Genomic DNA, 24,166 nt, shown 5'->3' on the forward strand with positions numbered 1-24,166 from the left:
GCAGCTCCCCGTTGCCTCTCCCGCTCGCTGTAGCCACGTTAAATAGCAGCGGCAGCAAGCAGGGAATGAGTAGCAGGAGCGCTCGTTTGCTGCGTTAGACAGCCCGTGGAATAGGGCCATTACTTTCCTCCTTGGCACTGTTCTGATGCAGTTAGTCCTTTGTTCCACAGTTCAGTAAAAACATTAGGAACACTGCCCACCCCTATAGCGCAGATCCGGCTCGCCTGCTCAATTCATCATCATTAAAAAGGGATGGGCTTTCTGGGGGTAGATTAGTGCAGGGCAGTGCTCCTAACGGGTGCCCCAGTGCTCCTAATGGTCTCACTAGACCGCAGAGCAAAAGACTAACTACATCGAAACAGCGCAGAGGAGAAAGGTAAGACACATACCTTCCTCCGCAATGTCTCCCGTGCAGTAGAGACATACTGTATGAGCAGGTTAGATTTGTTCCCCTTTGACGTGTACCCATCATTTAAACAAACCTCTGACATGTGATAGCAACATGTCAGAAGTGTGTATCGTGGGGGTCAGGGTGCTAAGATCCCTCACTGATCACTAGATCTACTTTTGCTCCACTCTGAACCACTATTATGGGCAGTCTACAGAATTATAATGGAAGCCTATGGAACTTCCGGCAATTACATTGATTGGAAGATCCATAGGCTTCCATTATAACCATAGACCGCTCATATTCGTAATTTAGAGCGGGCAGAGTGTCCACTACTTCCTCTTCGTTACAGAGGGCAGCGAGGGTCCCTGTACCCCACTAAAACACACTTCTGACAGCCGCAATGACATGTCAAAAGTTTGCTTAACCCCTTCAAGACAGAGCCCTTTAATGCACAAAAGTCAGGGTCAGATTAATGCAATGTTCCTATCCGCCATAGCGTTTTTATTTTTCCACCTACAGGGCTGGTTGAGGTGTCATTTTTGCGCCATGATCCCTAGTTTTTAAAAATATCATATTGGTGTAACAGAAAAATTTTGATTGCTTTTTATTTTTTTCTGATAAGTAGTTTATTAAAATCAGCAATCCAGGTGTGTTTTTTTCTTTTTCTTTTGTTTACGCCATTTACCATAAGGGAACAGTAATGTTATATTTTAATAGATCGGACAATTCCGCACGCTACGATATGTAATATGTTCTTTTTTTTTTAATATATATACATATATATATATATATATATATATATATATATATATTTATATTTATTTATTTATTTTTTATAATGGGCAAGGGGTATTTTAAACTTTTATTGGGGCATGGCTGCGGGGGTCCTGATCACTCAGTGACAGAAACTTGTTCTGTCACTGAGTACCTTAAACGCTGCGATCACTATAGATCATGGCGTTTAAGGGGTTAATGAGACGCTGATGTGTGCGGGACCACTCTCACTGCAGCGCGCCTGCACACATCAGAAGCCCCATCAGTGCAGGAACATATATTATATTTATATTCCTACTGCACGGGGTATGTGCAGTAGGAACGTATATATACATGTTACTGACAGGAAGGGGTCAAATAATAGGTACACTTTAAATGCCAAATAAAAGGTTGGGGGCCTGTTGGAAGTCTACTCTTAAGGGAGGGGGAGTTATTAAACGTTTTAAAATGGATGGCCTATTGTTGGCACAGATCATCAATAATACATCAGTGGGAAGCTCTCAATTAAGCTGATCAGCTATTGAAGGGGGGGGCCACAATGCATGTGTGAGTGTCGCACCCTCTTCATGGGCGGGAGGATGATTTGAACTTTTCATAGCAGCATTGCAAGATATCATAGCTTTCCTATTCACTAGAAGAGGGAAAACTTGCAATACCTTGCAATGGTGCTACAAAAAGTATTGCGTTTCTAAACTATTAATAGATATAAAGCCCAAGTGAAAGTGTTCTTGTTGATCATTACATGGGTACCAGTCATTGAAGCTGCTTTCTGTCCTGCAGAAAATGTTTTTTTTTTTTTTTTTTCAGTCTTACACAGTGCTCTCTGCTGACACCTCTGTCTCAGACAGGAACTATCCAGAGCAGAAACCCCACTTCGGACATACAGCAGCTGATAAGTATTGGAAGACTTTAGATTTTTAAATAGAAGTAAATTACAAATCTATATAACTTTCTGAAACCAGTTGATTTGAAAGAAAAAGATTTTCGCTGGATAACCCCTTTAACTAACTCTGCATATTTGTCTTTTCCTAAACCACATGCACAGGGTTTTATTGGTTTCTCTTCAGTTAAATTTTTTCCCATTCTGTAGTAAACCTATGACTTATATGAGTTTATTGTTACCTTTCAATGCTGAACACTGTTGGCTTTATTATAGGTTCATTATCCTACAGATTCAAGTTTTTAGTAACCGATATTGTTCAGTTGTTCGTTCTGCTTGGAAACTCCAGTGTGTTATTTTTCTGTAGATCATATTCAATTATATTAGCCTCACGTTTTCTGTCTTGAAAGAATCCCAAATTATTATTTGGTTTAGTTGCCCTACGGAGTATTAAACCTCTCACAGATTCTTGTGTCAACTGTAAGGAGGCATAGAATATTTTTCTCTGCTGACCATTTGTAATGTCACTAATAAAGATGTAACTGAGTGTCGGCTCCATAACAGATTCCTTAGACACTCATGATTTTCCCGTAACTTTTCACTACATAAGCCAGAGGCATTAGAACATCTGACAGCTTCAGTAATACAAAATAAAATAATTTACAAGAAAGGTCATTTATTTTTTTTCCCACTTTAAGATAAAAACATTTCACCATAAGATGTCAGTGGTAAAATCTTTGTGATACATGTTAACAAATCAGCTCTATGGGACCGCACAACATTTGGTTAACTGGGTCATGTTTTTAAATGGCTGAAAAATATAAAGAAACCTTCAAAAAATTGTCAATTTTTTTTTTGAGAAAATATGTAAGCCTGATGGTATAATTTTACAAACATGACATCACGTAGTCCAGCTATTGTTAAAAAAAATAGAAATGCGTAGAAATGAATATACACCTGACAGTATATAAATATTACTCCAATTAAAGGGTTGTCTGCTGTGAATAATCTGTTCTTGCAAAATGTCCCTTGATAATAATCAGATCACAAAGTGTCTTCCTGCTGGAACTTCTAGTATTCTGTAGGGGAGCCTGGCAGTAGGCATTGAAATCCCTGCTGTGCCACCACAGGGGAAATTAAAGTGAATTTGTCAGCTGCAATTCACATTCCAAACTGCTGACACTGTTAGATAGTGGTAAGGGAACATAGACACATGGCGAGACTTTTACGAAGTGTAAAAGCAGATTCGCCCCTTCTCCCTGGCGTATAGATGCCGAATTTCCTGATCGCCCGATGGCTGGGGAGGAGGTGTGATCTTCTCCCTCGCTTGATTTATCATGATTTACGCCGGCTCGCAGGAATAAATCCTGATACAAATCTATACCAGTTGGAAGCAGGTGTAGATGTGTTGCACAGAGCCGGCGCTGGGTGCAGGGACAGCCAGTTTTACTAAGAAGAACATGTTCCACAGAAAATTACAGACACTCACCAAAGGCTTGCTTGCAAACTTGCCTTTATTTCATAATGAGGTGCACATACTACAGCAGGACACATTTCCGATTTATTGCCTTTATCAAATAATTGATAAAGGTGATGAAGCCAAAACGCATCCTGCTGTTTAATGTGCACCACATTATGAAATAAATGCACATTTGCAAGCAAGCCTTTGGTGAGTGTCTGGACATTACAGCATTTCAGGAGCTTGGGTAAGCCCCTTTTACTCTTTGCATCAGAAAATAAAGCATTTTTTTTTTTAAACATGGAAGCACAGAGATATATGAAAGGTACCAGATCTCCTTATTTTAATAGCTACATACAGTAAGTGTGTCATCAGTTTGGAACATAAATTGCAGATGGTACCCACTTAACTCAAAGGTCGTCTTTGTGTAGTACTAACATTATGTGTTAAATTACTGCATACAGAAGTTTAGACTATTTTAGAATATTCTTTTTAAAAAATGATATGGATATTGAAGTTGGATTATGACTTTAAATACATTCGACGATTTAAAATGTGTTTAGTTTGGTCCCATTTGTTTAATAGTATATTACATTGGAAACCATTCACTGTAACCAATATGCAGCAATAGGGGACATCTGGGAGTGAGAAAATACTTTTTCATATAACAGTAGAGTTTGTTCTAGAACAATTTCCAGATCTGACCTTTTAAACACCATTATCCCTGGGGACAAAGTAAATAATTACTTTTTGCATTTCTATGTATTAAAATGTTCACAGTACCCATTCAGACATTACCTAACCAATATCCAATTACTAAACTGAACTAATTCAATCTATAATAAAGATAAAGAGGACTCTTTGGAGAGTGGATAAAATATAATATTCAATGGATGCATGACTTACCAAGCCAGTCTTCTTTTACCAACAAAATCTTTATAAGGCTATGTTCACACAATGTTTTTTCAACTCCGTTCAAAATTACGTCTGTTATTTTGAGGCTAAAATAACGTTTTCTTTTAGCAGCCTGGCCTCCACGTAGTGCAATGACTGGTGTTTGTATATTATTTTAGTTTGGATTACTAATTGGCCTTTGGATGTGGCTTAATTGTAAAGTCCATTGAATTTAATAGTAAAAACGGAGAAAGAACGGTGAGAAAAGAAAAACTGTGTGTGAACTACTAATAAAAAACGGCCGCTATTTGCAAAAGACGCCCGAAAATAATGATCATGATCATTATTTTTACGCCCGTGGCAAAAACATCCGTTATTCAATACACTGTGTGCATTGGACATCTGTCTTCTCATTGACTTAAATGCATTGCCATTGCAGTCAGTTAAATCGCAGCAAAAACTGATGTTATTTTAAATATGAAAATCGTCCGCCTTTTCATTTAGTTTGACGTTGTGTGAACATAGCCTAAGACTATGTTCCTACTACAGAAGCAGGCCATCAATGGTAAAAGGCTGCCATATTTTCTTAATGACGGGCACAAATAATGATCATGGTTTCTACAATATTAACTGATTCGGTACATTAACTGCCAATCTTGTTTATTCGGTATGATCAATCATAAGTGATACTTTAATTGTGCCAACTGTAGAAAGAGTATCCAGTGTGCAAAACAATTTTGTATCTATGGGCATAATTAATTTTGCCCCATCACCTGCTGAAATAGCAAAATTAAGTTTGTAAAACTGCTCCCCTCCAGAAATAAGAAAACTGTATCTCTAACGTCACCATTAGATATTATTCCTTCTGTTGAAGAGAGTGTTTGCAAACCTTTTCTAAGGAAGCATTCTCCTAAATTCCCAGGTTGATCACCATCGTTGCCTTTTAAGATCCGCCATTTAGGTCACCTCACACAGGGAATGAAAAGCCATAATCTGTAATAATAAGAATTAACTGTGCTATGTCTAAGTGTTTGTATTTGATAAATTGTAAATAAAACCATTTTAATTTAAAAATTACTGTCTGTAGAGATGCGGTTTAACTGATAATCAAATCTGATCAAGTTTCACATGTGATCAAGTCCACATTACTTTTTTATAGTCTGATAAGAAAGATTGTTATATTTCTTGGAGAATCCATCAAATCCAAAATGGGATATAAAAAAAGACAGATTCCCTTTTCTGTCCATATTTTTTTTTCTATTTATTTATTTTAGCAGGGAAGTCAATAACTGACAGCCCAACGATTGTTTAGCCTTCAGTTATCTCACCCGTCTTCTCTCCATCCTCCCAATACACAGCAAGGTTTGTTTTGTTCAACTGATCCAGTGTCCTCTATGGGGAGGGGAGATTTGAGCAGCCACCAGACAGCTCTGGCTACAGCTCATCTCTCTAGAAAGAAGGGTTGGGCAGTAATTTTCCATCACGCCTGACACCTACAGTATCTCTCCAACATCATCTGTAGGTAGTCAGTCGGGAGAGCCCTATACACTTTTTACTGGCAGCCAAACGTACCTCAAGTGGCAGGAATGGCTGACAAAAGGGGACCTTAAGGGGAACCTGTCACCAAGGGCAGCTAAACCTGAACTTACTCCATCCCTGGACAGGGCCCCGCATTCATACCCGCACCCACGTGTCCCACACCCAGTGCCGATCCCGACCCGGAGATCTGACAGCGGCTTATCTGCTCGCATAGAATGCAAATGAGAGGAGATGAGTCTAATGGTCATAGGAAATCACTGGAGCAGTGATTTCCTATAGCTATCGGACTCATCTCCGCTCATATGCAGATGAGCTGCGGGCCAGATCTCCTTGGTGGGACAGGCACTGGGACACGCAGGAGCGGGTAAGTATGCTGGGCCCTGTCCAGGAGTGGGGTGGGTTCGGGAGGGCTGCCCGGGGTGGCGGCACACGCTACACCAACTTAAGTTTACAACTATTATTCATTTACTGATTTTATTTTGCTCCCTAGTACATTAGTATAGCCCAACACAACGCATTGCTGTCTCAGCTTAACACACTCATAACCATGGTTATATTTGTACTTTTCCAATTTTTTTCTTTTAAATCCTAAGTACCGTATTTATAATGTAATTCACATCCATACACATCATTATAGAGCTTTGCTTCAGTGTATTTTATTATTTTATTATATTTTATTTTTTTCTGTTCATTTTCCATTAGCCATCATACTGTAGATCAAATTATAAACCTTTTTTTTTCCAGGATTAAGCTTGACTCAGACTTATCCTTCCAATTTGCTTAAGGCTACAAAGAATGCAATAGTATTTGAACTACATCTGATATTAAATGATACATAACCATGATGTCTTTGTTTATGGGATTATGAAACTAGCTTGCTCCATATCACCAATGTACAAACCGTCTGCAGTACAGCACATACATCACCTATTATAAAATTGGCACTTTATATATATTGCTTTTGTCCTTAGGCGTTCATTTCTAGATTCTTTAGAACTCATGCCTGTAGCATTATATGAAGACTTTATTTAGATGTGTAAATTATATTTAAATTATTAAATAGAAAGGTGAGAATACCTTACTGTCTTGTGAAGATTTTCATGGCATTTACGAGGATCAATGAACGCTGTGCACTACCTGCCTATGTCTTCAAAGATATTCTGACTTTTATGTAAGCTTCAAAGGAGGAGAAAAAAATATGTATTCAATGTTCCAACACAACACATTACTACTCAAACATTCAATGGAGAATATTGGCGGCTCTTTGTTTGCTTGTAGTTTATTTAATTTTTTACTTGAATTCTCTAAAGTAAAATTACCATCTATTTTAACATTGGGACAATAAAAACAGCAAAAACTTAAAGGGATTATCCAGCGTTAGAAAACATGGCCACTTTCGTCCAGAAAGAGCCTGACTCTTGGCTCCAGTTTGGGTGCAGGTTTTGCCACTCAGTTACATGGAGGTGAATAGAGCTCAAAGTGGTTATCCAGCGCTACAAAAACATGGCCACTATTCCCCCTCTCTTGTCTCCAGTTCAGGTGTGGTTTACAATTAAGCTCCATTTACTTCAATAGAAGGGAGTTCCAAATCCCCACCCAGTCTGGAGACAAGAGAGGGGAAAAAGTGGCCATGTTTTTGTAGCACTCGACAATCCTTTTAATTGCAAACCGCACCTAAACTGGAGTTTTGTTGTCTCCGGAAGAATATTCTTCTAACGCTGGATAACCCCTTTAAAGGGGTATTTCCATCTCGACTGATAAAGCTAAACTTTAATTCAAATATTTAGCAAATATTTATTTTCAACAAATATTCCTCCTCCTGATACACCCACTGTTTTCTTTTCATTGTACACAACTTGTTGTCTAGGTTACCAACTACCATTCTGCTCTGAAAGTAGTGACTGTATATAGACACCAGCCAAACAGTAAACAGTGAAGAAAACAGGAGAAGGAAATATTTTTGCTAAATGAATTTTTTTTCCAAAAAAAATAAAAAAATAAAATAACTTTAAATACCCCTTCGAGAAAAAACTATATTAGTTAAGATGGGAAAACCCCTTCAATACATTTTATGGCTAGGTTCACACTATGTAAAAATGGCAGCTGTCTTTCATAAAAATGTTGGTCATTGTGCAAACAACATGCGTTATTTAAAAAAATAACAGACTCTATTTGTGCAATGACAGACGTTATTATGAAAGGCGGATGTCATTTTTGCATGGTGTGAACCTTGTTAAATTGGAACATATGATATTGGGTTTTAGGTAGAACACAAAAAAAGATCCAGATACATAAAATAAAATGCAGTTTTAGGCTATGTTCACACTACGTAAGAGACCGGCAGTTCCGTGACCCCGGCCAGGTCTCTGCCCGGATCATCCCGAAAGGTACTTAAGTATCGGCCGGATGATCTTTCCGGCCGCAGAGCTCTGATGCGGGCGCATCAGCGCGCGCCTGCATCAGAGCTTCCCCCTGCACACTATGGACATGTCAGTTATTTGCGGGGCCGCACAGGATCCCGGACGGAGCGTATACGATGTGTATATACTCCGGATGGGATTCCATTGAAACTAAGGCATTGTTCCACCCCGCAAAAACTACGGCTGTTGTTGCCATCGGCAACAACGGCCATAGTTTTACATAGTGTGAACATAGCCTTAGGCTGGGTTCACAGACAGTATATTTCAGTCAGTATTGCGGTCCTCATATTGTAACCAAAACCAGGAGTGGATTGAAAACACAGAAAGGCTCTGTTCACACACTGTTGAAATTGAGTAGATGACCGCCATTTAACAGCAAATATTTGCTGTTATTTAAAAACAGTTGTTGGCTGTTGTATTGAAATAATGGCAGTGCATTGCGTGAACAGAGCCTTTCTGTGTTTTCAATCCACTCCTGGTTGAGGTTGCAAAATATCTGACCAAATACTGACTGAAATATACTGTGTGAACCCAGCCTAATTCATATCATACAGTTACTCACATATGACCTGAATGTCTATAACGCAGGCAGAAAAAATAGGTTAGCGTACTGTATGTTGTCTGGTTTTGCTCTCAAGCAAAAGGCTCACTATGACTGCATAGTGTCTGTGCAGACAAAGAGACTGCACTGAGTACTGCAAGATTTCAGCTCCACAGAATAGAAAAGGAAGTTTAATTCTACAATACAAACAATATAAAATTTTATTGTAAAGTAATTTCGTATGTATACAGTATATGGTACGATAGATAGATAGATAGATAGATAGATATTCAAATACAAAAGAATAGGCATGCTGTCTATTTAACCATGTGCGTTTGCTATTCTAGTCCACATTGTCAAAATTAATTGGTATTCACACCTGGGAATATCGTGTGAATAAATTGCACATTTATTCAGATCTTAGTAAACAAAGACTTGAGGAAGCAACACAGAAGATGCAAGTTTGCAACTCTTGGCTGACCCACATTCTTCAGCCTAGTGAAGGATTTCCCCTGTACTGATTTATCTAATATGATATCATTCATGTCTGACATGATAGTATGTGAAGGCAGTATCTTCAGGGAAAACACACCTGTTCGGTGCTGAAGCATATTGTCTGAAGAAAAAGGAACTATTATTCTACTTACAAGTCTCTCTGGGTTTCAGCAGTGTCTATATAATATATAAACCATATGCCGATTTGTAAATTTACATGACAAAAGAAGCAAACCGCTTTGTTTGCTCGCAGTGTCGGACTGGGGCCCACCAGAGGAAAGGATCCTGGGGGCCAACCAATGAAGAACCAGTGAGAAACAACATGTCAGTCAGTGTTTATGCAGGTTCTAAAGTTGGGGGCCCACCGTAGGATCCTCCAGTCCTCTGGTGGGCCTGTCCGACACTGTTTGCTCGGCCGTTGGCTAATATACCGGCTATCTTTGATCTTTGTGTTGCTCTGTGCCGCTCCACCCGGGTACCTGGAAAAGCTGGATCCAGTCCTGGAAAACTTTCCCCAGTTCCCCAGGACTGGATCAAAGGAAGCAGACTGATGAGCCGACTACCAAGCAAACAAAGCGATTTGATTAGTTTGCAATGTGAATTTGCTCTAATCTTTAATTTTGCATAAAACAGATTAAACAAATGGATTGCGTAAACGCAGTAGGCTGGGTCCACACTGCACTTTTTAGGGTATGACCACACTACGGAATCCCGGCGGATCACCTGCCGCAGATTCCACAACTCCCCCAGCTCACGGCCGAGCGGATCTCCGCTGGTCCCATGGGCTTCATTCTATGGTTTGGCAGATTCCGACGTCCACCCGAAGAATGAACCCGAAGAATGAAGGACTGATTTAGAGCACTGTATGAGAAGACTATACAAATGTACCCTGACATTTAGACCATTATCATTTAAAGGGGTACTCCAGCGAAAACAAAATTCTTTCAAATCAACTGGTGTCAGAAAGTGCCAGAGATTTGTAATTTACTTCTTTAAAAAAAAAAAATCTTAAGACTTCTAGTACTTATCAGCTGCTGTATGTCCTGCAGGAAGTGGTGTTTAGTCTGACAATACTCTCTGCTGCCACCTATGTCCATATCCTGAACTGCTGAGGCAGTAGAAAATACCCATAGAAAATCTTTCCTGCTCTCCAGACTGGAAAGAATGCACCAGTTCCTGCTGGACATACAGCAGCTGATAAGTACTGAAACACTTGATCTTTTTTTAAAAGAAGTACATTACAAATTGTTGGAACTTTCGGGCACCAATGGTTTGTAAGATTTTTTTTTTTGCAGGGCTATCCCTTTAACAGTGTTCAGGTGAGCACTTTTGTCCTTTTATTCTAGCAATTAATGGGGGTCTGAGTAGATGAACCCCATAATTGCTGACAATGCTCTATGACATGTCAGAAGTTGTCTAAAATTTAGGTACACTGCATTGTATAATGAAAAATTTCCCTGTAATTTAGACCAATGTTGCCCAACTCCAGTCCTTAAAGGGGTACTCCAGCAAAAAGCTTTTTCCCAGTAATTGAAACACATTACAAACTTATATAACTTTTTAATATGCTTCAATCACCTATTTGCCCCCCTTCCCTATCTTTTCTCCCCTCAACCCCCCCCCCCCCCCCCCCCACCACCACCAGGAAGTGAAGAAAACTCATTCTTACCTAATGACTGTTGACCTCAGGATGCTCTGTGGCAGCCATTTTGTGACAATGACATCATTAAAGAGGATACTGGTCTAAGCCCTGTTAAGCCAGCCTCCCTTTGTCAGATGACACAGGTTGCTAAGCTCTGATTGGCTGAACAAGCTGTAAGGCATCTAACAGTTTTACAGAGTCGGACATCACAGGAGACAAGTGCATAATGGTAAAGCCCAAACCAGGAAGTAAAGTACAGATGACACCAACTGGAGCTTCGGGGACCTGCAAACAGCGGGAAATTCAAACGGAGACAGACTCCAGAGGGAAGGTAAATGTAAAAACTATGATTGATTGATATTTTTTTATCAGTGCTGGAGTACCCCTTTGAGGACCACCAATAGGTCATATTTTGAGGATTCCCTTAGCATTTCCCAAGTGATATACTGTAAATATAGTCAGTGGAGTGCAGGCATAGTCAGGTATCATGACAGGTGTTTTTTGTATGGGATATCCTCAAACCTTTACCTGTTGGTGGTCCTTGAGGACTGGCATTAGGACACACTGTCTTACCCAATAGACTTACCAAACTTTCTCAGTACTGACCAATAAGAATGTTCAAAAGTTTACATACCTTCTTATTATAGTCCCTCAAGTACAAAAAATTCATCAACATTTATTAGGGGCCAAGGATTGTAAATAAATATTCTAGATGTAAGAAAATAAAAATCCCAACATGGCATATAAATTATATTTTTTAAAGACGTCATTGAGAATGAGATCTTTAATAGGAAACTATATACAGTAATAAGCATTGCCTCTGTAAAAGAGAGCGTAATAGAAACGACATCATCTGTGTGGGAATACATGCAGGTTTATAGTGAGCCGATATGAATTACACTGAATTTAATTAAACGTAATTATGATTTATTTGTAAAAGCAAATAAAAGGAAATGGAAGAAGGAACACCGCTGTGCAATAGCATATAGCATATGTATCCCCTGACAGAGCTGGTGAAAGCTGAAGGATTCACACCTTGAATTCCTGCATTATGTAGGTTTAACCTGGCTTGACTCCGCCGTATCCCCTCTTCAGGAAATACTGAATTGTTGTAGTCAAGTGTTAAAGAAAATATTCATACATCAGCCCCATACACACAATGACCCAGTGTGTAATTGGTAATATGGAACTGAAGTTTACAATTGCCATAGCAGAAATCATTGTTCATAAATACATCCTACTGAATCATATGGGTCATACTGTGAAGCACATTAATATAGTCACCTACTGTATATATAATGCAGAGGCTTCTATTTTTATGGCTCTTATAACCAAGGGTAATGTTTACTAGACTTTTTTGCCCATAGGTTGTCCACATCTTATTAAATAGCCACCCTCACAGGACCCGAGTGCCTGGGCGACTATACAGATTTTATATACAATGAAATTGTACAGAAATAAAGTTATGCTTGGTAAGTCATATTCTATATGAATTATTGATAAGAGCGAGGAGGCATTTTTATTAGGATTAGTTTGTTATTTATTTTCCTAATGTATTTTTTATGTTAACAGTAAATCTTATGTTAATATAAAATGTGTAAAATAGGCTATTTTTGTACATTTAAGAAGCTTTTACATTGTATTTGGCGAATTCTTTTTTTTTTTTCTTTTTTTTTACCACCCCTTATCAGTGTATGATGGATAATCTAAATTACTGCTGTAACTGATTTTGTGATTGTATTGATTTACCCCTGTTACTATGTGTTGTACAACTGCACAGTGTGGGGCTTTACAGATTAAAAAAAAAAAATGCATAGTGAATAAAGAAAGCTTAGTTAGGATTTAGCTATTGCAAGTTATCAAGGTTTCCTTTAAGTGGGGTACACATACTGATATATTAGTAAGGCTATGTTCACACAACGTTTTTTCAGCTCCGTTTAAAATGACATCCGTTTTTTTTTTAGTCTAAAATAACAGACGACATTAGGCTGTCTGGCCTCCCCTTAGTGTAATGACTGGTGTTTGCATATTATTTTAGTTAGTTTACTAATTGGACTTTGGGTGCGGCTTAATTGAAAAGTCCATTGAATTTAATAGTAAAAACGCACAAAGAACGGTGACAAAAGTAAAACTGTATGTGAGCAACTAATAAAAAAATGTTCGCTGCTTGCAAAAGCCATCCAAAAATAATGATCATGTTCATTATTTTGCCGTCCGCGGTAAAAACGTCCATTATTCAATACATTGTGTGCCTTGGACATCCGTCTTCCCATTGACTTCAATGCATTGCCATTGCAGTCAGATAAATCACAGCAAAAATTGACTATATTTAAATATGGAAATTGGACGCCTTTTCAATATTTTTGACGTTGTGTGAACATAGACTGTCCCCACATATGGCTATGTTCACATAAGGTTGTTTTTTTTCTCTTAAAATGACGTCCATTTTGGGTGCCTGTCATTACAATGATAGAAATATGTAGAAGACGGCACTTCCGTGGCGGTGGTGCTCGAGGTGAGAAAAATGTTCAGATATTAGGAAGAGCCCGGCACTCACCAAGTAGATTATGCTTCTTTATTGCAGTGTAGCAAACATATGGTACAAGGACGCGTTTCGGCCAAGCATGGCCTTCATCAGCTTAGGGGTGTACCCCTAAGCTGATGAAGGCCATGCTTGGCCGAAACGCGTCCTTGTACCATATGTTTGCTACACTACAATAAAGAAGCATAATCTACTTGGTGAGTGCCGGGCTCTTCCTAATATCTGTCATTACAATGATGGCTGTTGGTACATTATTCTAGTTCAGGCCCTTTAAAGTGTGTTTTTTTTTTTTAATTAAGTAGTAATGACGGGGAAAAAATGTGTGTTAACAATAAATATAACGTTCATTGTTTGTAAAATAGTGTCAGTGAATAACTGTGACGAACATTAGTTTGAAGTCTGTGCGAAAAACGTCTGTTATCGTCAACAATGTCTCATTAAACCAGTTGAACACAATATCATGACGCAACACTTGACATACATAATCATTTGTTGTCCAGACAAACACATTATATACGTCTTATAACAAAGTGTCACCATATTGTTATTGTGTAACACTGATAACCCAAATTTAGAGATATGTTAGGTGGCCCTTGTACATGGCCCGGCAGCACGGGAGTAAAAAGTGCTGATCAGGGAGTTTTACGAGTCTCCATAAATCGTGTGGCCTATTAACTCCATCATAGTCAGCCACACATTGCATTTACACGGGAAAATGTGTGGCCAACTAATGATTATTTAAACGGCCACACAAAAGATACAATCAGCAAGCGAATTAGAGACTTATTGGCCCTCATTAGTTGGCCCTTTTGCACAGGTTGATTATTAGCAGTGAAGATTCCTGCCTACCAGTATTCGACTTGTGTAAAAATATAAATTCACCTTAGTTGCCATCTGTAATGAGGTATGGGTTAGGCCAAAAGCATCCCAGCATGAAATTTTCCTTTATAATGGAGGCCATGACTCACGGATCTATGGTCTGATGGATCAAACAAGTCCCTGATTTTAATGGGTTTATATCAACATTCTAGAAAACTCTGGTATTCTTGCTGTCATATATACCAGAAATGTAGCTAGAGCCCCTAACAAACGTCCATAATGTACGCAAAGTGTGAACAGAGCCTTATGAAGTGATTTTCCCCAGAATCATTGCTTCTCTTATACAGAGGAACCCCACAGGGAGCACACAGTGTTTTTTCTCTGTATACTGAATACCATGTGTAAGGTGTTAGTATGAAATCCCCCTGCTGTCACAGTTCACAGCCCTCCCTGATGTTATATACTAGGCTCTGCTTGCCTGGACTTACAATGCCATCACAAGTTCACCAAGCATTTTTGCACACATATACTGATAACAATGACCCTTAATAAGAAATGGTAACAATCTAATGTTCATGGTATGTGTCTTGCCTTTATCTTTTCTTTTCCATGTGTTAAGGCTGGTGATAAGACTATGATAAATGCCTTCCGATGTCTATAGTGGATACAGTATGATCAAGATTTTGCATCACATGACCTCCTCTACTGCAAGTTAATGAAAGGATAAATCGTGTAATTGAGGAGTCACAACTAAAGTGAAAGGTTATTGTGGCTGAGAAGTGACAGGCGACAATAGAAAAGTCTCCTCCCCGGGGTGATTATGTGACTATTAGAAAGCTGATGTTGCATAAAATTGATAAAAATATATGAAATATTTTCTTTAAAATTCTGATTGAAAAACAAGCGACAAAGATTGCATATTGTGATCACAGTTTCACACAAATATGCTAAAATGTAATCTAAATCCATCAGCAAAGTCTATGTAACGGGCTACGGACAAGTTCTCAGGTGATCACAGCGCAAATTTTACTTCAGTAAAAAAGTGATGGAGGGATTTACTAAATTAGGGTAGATTCACATCTACATAATATGCTGTGGATTGGATGGTGCACATTTAACACATAAATAAATAGCTGAAATCTGCGCACAACTACACAGCTGATTAAGTCTAAGGGGGAGATTTATCAAACTGGTGTAAAGTAGAATTGTCTTAGTTGCTCCTAGCAACCAATCAGATTCCACTTTTCTTTCCTTACAGATTCTTTGAAAAATGAAAGGTGGAATCTGATTGGTTGCTAGGGGCAACTAAGACAATTCTACTTTACACCAGTTTGATAAATCTCCCACTAAGTGACCATACCCTAAAACAATGCCACTGTGTCGCACTTCTTTTTTCTCAATTGCATTTCTCTCTTTATTCCTGGAGGGTTTACGTTGCCTAATCCCCTTAATAGTCTGAACAGTTCCCTACCCTATGTGTGATGTTTTGCTGGAACCTGTAGTGCCAACCACATGTTTCCCTTTGATTGTGTGTCTCTATATATGGCACACCGTCACTATTCACGTGCCACTGGACTGCAATACACACCAACTGTAAATTGGAGAAGATGGTCCCTTATGCTCAGCCCTGTCCTTTTTTTCCCCCAAAGTAGTGAAAAAAAAGCATAAAAAAAATAAGAATGGCACAAACATTTTAACACAACTGTTTTACACCAGGAAACTGTCATATCAGCCTAACATACTGTATCCACCACCACCCACCCTGAGGAGTGTATGAACCAGTCTGTACGTATGCCCTTCTGATGAATATTTCGAGGGCTAAAGTCAGATTTTGAATTACTTTTAGTTTACTTTTTAATTAGAAAGAAGCACAGAGTGGGGCTCTAAAGCTTTGACCATATTTTAAGAAACAAACATAATGGAAAGAGGCACCTTCAGATATATGGATCTAGATTTACCATTAAAAAGATGCAAAAATTCTGGCACAATTTGCGCCCCCCAAAAAACCCTACTGTTTTAGGCACTTTTCTGGTGCGTCTGATAAGGTACTAGCAAAGGAGTTCAAAGTCTGATGCTATGCGCCACAATGGAATTCTGCTGCAAGATTCTGGTGCCGTTCTAATCAGCAAAGTTGGGTATAGACTATAAAGTCTATGTTTAGGCTATGTTAAAATAGGGGGAAACAATGTCTGTTATTAATGTTCATGATAATTAATAAAATTCATTGTTTTGCAACAACGGACATTATTTGCCTTTATTTTTACCTAGTGGGAATATAGCCTTAGGCTATGTGCACACTTAGAATGAGACCGGCCGTTCCGTGACCCCGCTGGGTCACGTAACGGCCAGTCTAGAAAAGACCTTTAGCGCCGAAGAGTTCTGATGCGGGCGCATCTGTGCGCACCCACATCAGAACTCCCCACTGCTTACTATGTAGCGTGCAGTCGGAGCCAAACACTCCTTAGTGTGTACTGACAGGGTTTTCTGCGGCTGCTATTCAATGAATAGCGGCCGCAGAAAACTGACATGTCTGTTTTCTACGGTGCCGCTAGGGATCCCGGCCGGAGTGTATACTATGTGCCTGCAGCACGGCCTGCAGCACAACGTAATTTCCGTACCAATCACGGCCATTGCAACAACGTGTGAACATGGCCTTACTCTGTATAAAACACACTTTGTGAAATATTATCAGCAGTGCTAAAGAGAAACTGACTGCACAGTTATGCTTACACTATATCCCTGCTGCCAGGTTCCCGTTACCTTCTTTGCGAGCATCGTACAGGTACCTTTAGTGTTGCTATCTGATCCACAATTTTAAAAAAAACAACTTTATTTTGTGGCGACAATGTGACACTGCCTGCTTCCACCCCGCTCTCCAGCCATATCTCGGACTTCAAGCCACCCCTCCTTCGAGAATGCTTGACAGCTGACTCATCTTATGCAGGATTTTGACATAGCCAAAAGATGAGCCGGCTGTCAATCATTGTCGAAGGAGGCAGGGTGGTGTGAAGACAGAGAGAGTGGAGCAGGAGCAGCCAATGTCACAGACCCACCACTCTGGAACTTGCCACTAAATAAAGTTTATATTTTACAAAGATGCTGGATCCCAGAGCAGCACTAAAGGTAGCTACACAATACCTGCTTAGTAGGTAACTGGAAACTGGCAGCATGGATACATGCATATCTGTGCTGCCAGTTTCCTTTTACAATTATTTTACTATTTCAACCATAGCTTTGTTATTATTGTTTGTATTGAAATATTATAGTAGTAAATATGTGCAGTGTAACAATATTAGTAGTAGTAGTAGTAGTAGTAGTAGTAGCAGCAGCAGCAGCTGGAATTTCAATTGCAGATGGTGTATGAATCTTTATACAGTAGACCAGACATATTATAAATATTCCATTACTGTTGTTAATATTATTATGTATAGGGGCATACATTATTTTCCCATTTCCACCCAGAATAGTGTGCCCATGCCTCTTAATCTCAGTGTTGTAGATGCAGTGTCACAGTGTCTACTTCATTATCATTCATGTTATCTAAAATGATTGTGAATTATGTTTTGACAAAGAAGAAAAAAAAAAAATCACCAAATCACATTTTATTTATTTATTTATTTTTTTTATTCTGATGGTTTACAAGATGTAAATGCTGGCAATGTAAGATTTGTGTACAGCTGTAAATAATACCGTCCACCTGTGCCATTAATAATGTGTACAAGCATCTGTATAGCACTCAGTTATTTGATGCTAACATGGTAAACAACTCAAAATGCTATTTTTGTCATTTCACTATACCCTTCATGCTTTCACTGACACGGTACGCTTCACTAGAGGATGGCTCACGATTGTAACATGCCTTCCTTTAATGGAAATGCTCTTTCTCTCTGTAATAAGAAGCAATAATGCTATGGGCCTCCATTCTTCTACTATTTATGCCCCAATTCAATTAGATTGGATTATAGATGGGATGAACCTGCAGTAGAGTCAATACATAGCTTTAAAACCAAATAAAATACAAACATACACTGTACGGATTTTTAGGCAGTAAAACCATTTTGGTTATAAGGAAAAAAAATTTCTAATAATATTGTACATTTATTCAATATCATTGTATTTTTTTTATAATTGATGCTTTGAAAATGTATTTTTTTTACTTTTCTCAAAGACAATAGTTGAACATAAGATATTTTTTTAATGTATGTAATATGCTGTATGACTATTATATCTAATTTATGGAATATATAAGAAATAATTGGTGAAAATGTTAATGTCAAGGAACTCTGAAGTTACTTTTACCATTTTAATTTATCATTCCTTACATGATCAATGTATTTGCTTAACATAATTAACATAGAAGTCATTTACTTCTCATGATGCATTGCAGCAGTTATTAATATGCAACAACTGAAGTAAATGTGAAAAGAAAATCAATCAAATTAGGAGTCCCGTGAGTTTGTGATTAGCATGTGGGCCAAGAGAGCACCCATCTGTTCCTGAAGGTGCTCATACAACTTAGAGAAAAGTCAACCGAACGTGAGGTATAAGGGCCTCTTGATTCTTCACTAAAGATGAGCAAACTTATCGTAAATTCAGCCAAACCCGAACATGATGGCTTGGCCATTGATTTACACAGCCTGAAAAAAAAAAAGGGGTACACACCTGTGACTGTCAGCCTGTAGACTAAGGCAATCAATGACCGACCTATCAGGTTCGGGTTCAGGTAAATTTACTGTTTGTTCATCTCTACTGTCCACCATCTGATGATGCTTAGAAAAAGAAGAAGGGTCGGGCATGGTGGATCTGTAATGCCCGGTATACCCCTCCAGGGGAAATAACTGTCACACAAATGTACAGTACATTAGGCTCACAATTATTGAAAGTATTTTGTCACCTTAACTAGATTTTTCCTTTCTTTATGGATAAGTTCACACATCGTTGTATAATAACGGCCAATTTTATGAAATAACATCCTCTATTTGTTGTTTTAATGGTGTGTGAACATAGCCTATATATATATATATATATATATATATATATATATATATATATATATATATATCTCCATCCTATATGCAATATCTGAGGTTAGTTGACAGGAATGCCAAATGGTACGGAAGTGTTTTTACTGCATGGATTGGAACCTACTATATCACAGGTACATGTAAGGACTGTTAGGGCTCCCTCTGTTAGAGTTTCCCTCAACTGTTGCCAAAAAACACTAGGAGAAAACTGGTGCCAGAACCAATTCCATTGTAATCAATGCTGTTGTTCCGAACATCTGGTAAGTGTAAGGTCAAACTGGTCCAGACAACAGAAAGCATTCTTCTATCTGGCTCTGAACTTTTCATTAAAAAGAGCGGTGAAAAGGCCAGAGGACACCTGAGGCCTTATATGCATCAGTTGTGGTCACTTTTTAATAAAAAGCTGATCCTTATTCTCCACATATATGTTGACTCAGCCTTAAGGAGAAAGAGCAGAGTATACAAATAAAATACTGTCAACATGCATTATTACACCGAATATGTATGTGCCACTTTATTGAACTACAAGACTAGAATAAACTGATTTGAAAAAGAATGCCTCGAAAACAATTGTTTTGAATTCAGAGTCCACATTAAATCGGACAAATCAAATTCCTCCAAGCAAATATCTCTAAATTGGGCTTCCTATGTGGATAAGTCAATGACGAGCCCTGTAGGGGGATTACATGACCTCCTATGGAGGCTGTCATTTTTTAGCCTATGGCTTGACAGATCAGGCTTAGCCTTGTCCTGGAGTGATGAAGCTGCAAAAGTAAAGTTCATTTCCAGTTGGGACTGATCTATGAATCCAGGGCAAACCCATAGGAAGAACATTCTGGGGGCACAACTTAATGTCATTTCAGCCTATTTTCAGAAAGTCTTATTGGGCAACCTTTTGACCCCTTCATAGAGAATGACTAGAATTTATAAACCTTTTTTTAGATATTGTATGGGTAGTCTGAGCAATTATTGCTACTATCCCATTGTATATGATATAATATAGTTAAAGGAAAACAGATATGCCTCATATGTCTTATTATATTTTTCTAAGAATGAAAAATAGCCTCCAAAACTGTCAAAAGCAATACAATTAGACATTATCCAAGGGAACATTTTTTTTTATGTGAAAACTCAAAAGAAGAATGAAAATGCCATCTTGAATTCAGGCAAATAAGTCTCCAAGCTACAGGCCATTACTGAAACAATGTACATACTGTTGGTATGGAAAATCCATCCTCATGTCATTCATTATGCCACTCTGCCTCTTGTTTTATCATTCCTTTGTGTATTCAAGGTTGCTTACATTACATTACTGAAGGGATGCAGATATTATAGAGCCGAAAATATAAATGCTAATATATGAACAGTAGGTTAATGTATTGTAACGGGCTCTCGAGTCAATCCAGTACAGTACTGCAGCCATAGTGCTATTCTGACCCCTGAAGGATGGTTGCAAGAGGGAAGCCTTATGCAGTCATATACTTCAAGCAACACATTGCAGATACCATTTATAAAGGAAAGATGGGAAGGAAGGCAGTTGGGTGGACAGACACTATATAAAGTAGAAACAACAATGTATGGGTCTATGGGATTGTTCATATACATGGAATACAGTAGAATACTTTAATACAGGTGGCCTGTTCTTGTCTACATTTGCTGCGAAAGGGTTAACAGCAATAGTTGTGGTGTCCACAGAGTGCAGAGAACTAAATCATACAGTACAGTAAAGTCTTCTCCATCTGTATTGTGTCAGAGTACAGATTGCATTTTGCCAGCATGAAGACCTAACAGTAAAATTGTCACCTTTCTACGCTCCTTCCGTTCCCTGATGAAATAGAGGCTTCCATGCCTCGGAATGTGTGCTGCTAGCACAGGTTAGCAGGGAAATGATCTCTTTAGCAGGTTCTCAGAACAATGAAAACTGGGATCCACATGCTGAATTTCCGATAACATAATATCACATTCTAGCGGCTACTTAAGGTATTGTGAACCTATTCTGAGAACTTGCTTTGCTGGTATTTTTTTTAAATTCGGAATGCAATTAATCATGTATGGTTATCACTTATACAAAGGAATATGAGACAAATGGCTTTTCCAACACATCCATCTTCCCGGCCTCAACATAATTATACCATGCTGCAAAGGATGCTAAACAACTTAGATCCAGCCTCTGCTCTTCACCCATGGACCAGCTTGCTCTTTGGTGGATTATTAGTGATAGGCAGTAGAGATAGCCATGCACACACCATATTCCTAAATGACATGAAAGTAGGACATAACTAACAATTATCTCTCCGTACAAAAGTTGAATAAATGCAGATATTGTAATGGCTTATCCCTATCAGGAACCATTTTAAAGCAATAGAAGATGATATTCCTTGGTGTCACTTGGCATTATGCTCAGTGCTATTTGCCTTAAAACCTCGTAGACTTTGAGAAATGTCACCATGTCTGATATTTATGCTGAATAAATCAAAGCAAGTCGCCGTATGAAGCCAATGTGTGGAATGGCTAGAAATAGTATCTAGTTTTTCTACGACATTCTTCCAAACTTGTTAGACTTTGTCGGAGATGTTCACATGCCTAGAGGCTAGTAGCTTCATTTAGCATCCAATGGAGAAACAAGAAAACTAGTTGTATTCTAGTCCCATGCAGTTGCTGCTATTCACTATCCCTTTATGGACTTTCCTAACCCCACTTCATTGTTAGCAAACATTGTAAGAAAGCCTTGGCCTCAACATTGACCTTGACAAAGACTGCAGGCTGATCCTGTCAATGGGAGTGTTGTTAGCTAGTACACTTGCTATATTCTGGAGTTGGGATTAAGGTGGGGTGCAAACCTAGAAGCTTTGTATAGCCACCCCCTGGCCCATGGAATATATAGTGTATACACTGTGGGAAAGCTAGTGCCAACTGCATGGCAGACAATTTTAGAATTGCAGCAAAACCTCCTCTCCAGATCCTCTCCTCCCTCCTTACTCTCTCTCTCTCTCTCTCTCTCTCTCTCTCTCTCTCTCTCTCTCTCTCTGTCAGTTCCTCTCTAGTCTTCTGGTGACAGGAGAATTCTAAGTTATAGAAGGTTATTAATAAAACCCTTTAAGTAGGTAAACTACAGTATGTTCTTTAGTATTCCTGCCTTATGCAAGGGATACCCTTTCAATAGTGGATGTCAACTACCCTATCACCTTTTCTGAATTACTAAATGTGATGCAACAAGGACTGGAGTTCCCATCAGACAGAACTTCACGGTTCTGGCTGATGAAAACCAGTACCAGTCCACATCCTACCATAAGGATTGCCTGCAGTGTGAGGATTTTTGTTTGAAATCCCATATGTCAAAACTTTTTTTTCCCCTTTATGTCTACCCAAAGTGCAACTCAACACATGCTTCATCCTAGCTGTGGAGATTTTACCACTGCACCATAGACTGGAGGGATCTCCTAGGCACTGACCTCCACATTAACCACCTATAGTATAGGAATCCTCTTGATGGGATCTATGTGTTTTAATTGACAGCAATGCTGTAGTGGCTGTGACAGAGCAGAGATTGGGCTTGAAACTGATTCTGCCAGCCAGGCATTGTGCTGCTCTATTTTTCCTCCAACAGCTTGCAGCTATATTATTCTCCTGCGGAATCTGCAGAAATAATTGCATACCAATCCATACCAATACACTTTATGTCATTTAACCTCCTGCTGAAGAGAAGAAGAAAAAAATATATATGGCACAGGAGGAGCAGTGGTTGAACAGCGGATAGATCCCTGTATATATATATATATATATGTTACCATGCAGGGTGCTGCTGCAGCTTGTGTGATCAATGCACCAGACACTACTGTTCATATCATATACAAGCTTATAACTGGGCTAATATCTGATCTAGGCTACTACCGCTGCTCGTCGACCATGCTGCATTAACCCTTCACATGGATCTGCTGCATAATAGGAAGACATATGATAAATGGCAGAACAAGGCAGGGTCTCCTTATGGCACAATACAGAATGATTATAAATGTTATCTGCAGTTATAGATTTCCCACTCCTATCCAATAGACATGAATGCTCTGCAGCAGTAGCAGTAGTCAGGGAGTCCCCCCTCATCCAGCAGCACCCAAGTTTCAGTAGTTAGACCACTGCATGCTTTCTGGAAAGGAAAATCATCATCTTACCCAGCACGATCTTCCCAAATATTCTGCTGTTGGAATCAGTCAGCAAGGTGATAGCTGGTCATCACAATGCTTAGTCAGCAGATCCACCTTTTTTTATTATTATTCCCTTGATATTTGGATAGAAATGTAGAGCTGTATTTTTCTTCTGCTAGCAAGCAGCAAAAGGATCCCCATTCACAAGTGCCAAGTTCCACACCATATAGGATAATTCCATCTAGCAGACCAGGGCTTGCTCCAGCTCTCAAAGTAGCCAGTTATGTTCAGTGCACAAGATCCAATCCAGGTGTGAATCACAAAAAAAAGATTAAAAAAAAAGAGAACTGGAATGAAAAAAAAAAAAAAGAACCACAGAAGTCTGTTATCAACAGGGATTAAAAAAAAAAAACCTTCCCTGTGCCTGCAGCCTTTCAAAGCAAAGCCCCACTATACATGTAAGATTTCTCCATATTCAAGATGCAGCCAGGGGAAAAAAGAAGAAGAAGAAGAAGCAGTGTATGTATATTTCACAAGTATCCTGCAATAACAGATCCAATGGGGTTTTCCTTACACTGTACTGCTATGTGAAAGAACTCCTGCT

General features: G+C 38.9%; 1 protein-coding gene across 1 annotated transcript in view; it reads right to left on the reverse strand.

The window, feature by feature from the left end:
- The window catches only part of IL1RAPL1 (interleukin 1 receptor accessory protein like 1), a 1,010,765-nt gene extending 987,110 nt beyond the window's left edge, over positions 1-23,655 (reverse strand). Inside the window, exon 1 of the mRNA XM_069945578.1 lies at positions 23,590-23,655. The gene's annotated coding sequence lies outside the window, so the exon portion shown is untranslated. The remainder of the gene's footprint in view (positions 1-23,589) is intronic.
- Positions 23,656-24,166: the final 511 nt, after the last annotated feature.

Source organism: Dendropsophus ebraccatus, chromosome 11 (assembly GCF_027789765.1).
Source record: "Dendropsophus ebraccatus isolate aDenEbr1 chromosome 11, aDenEbr1.pat, whole genome shotgun sequence".
Taxonomy (NCBI): domain Eukaryota; kingdom Metazoa; phylum Chordata; class Amphibia; order Anura; family Hylidae; genus Dendropsophus; species Dendropsophus ebraccatus.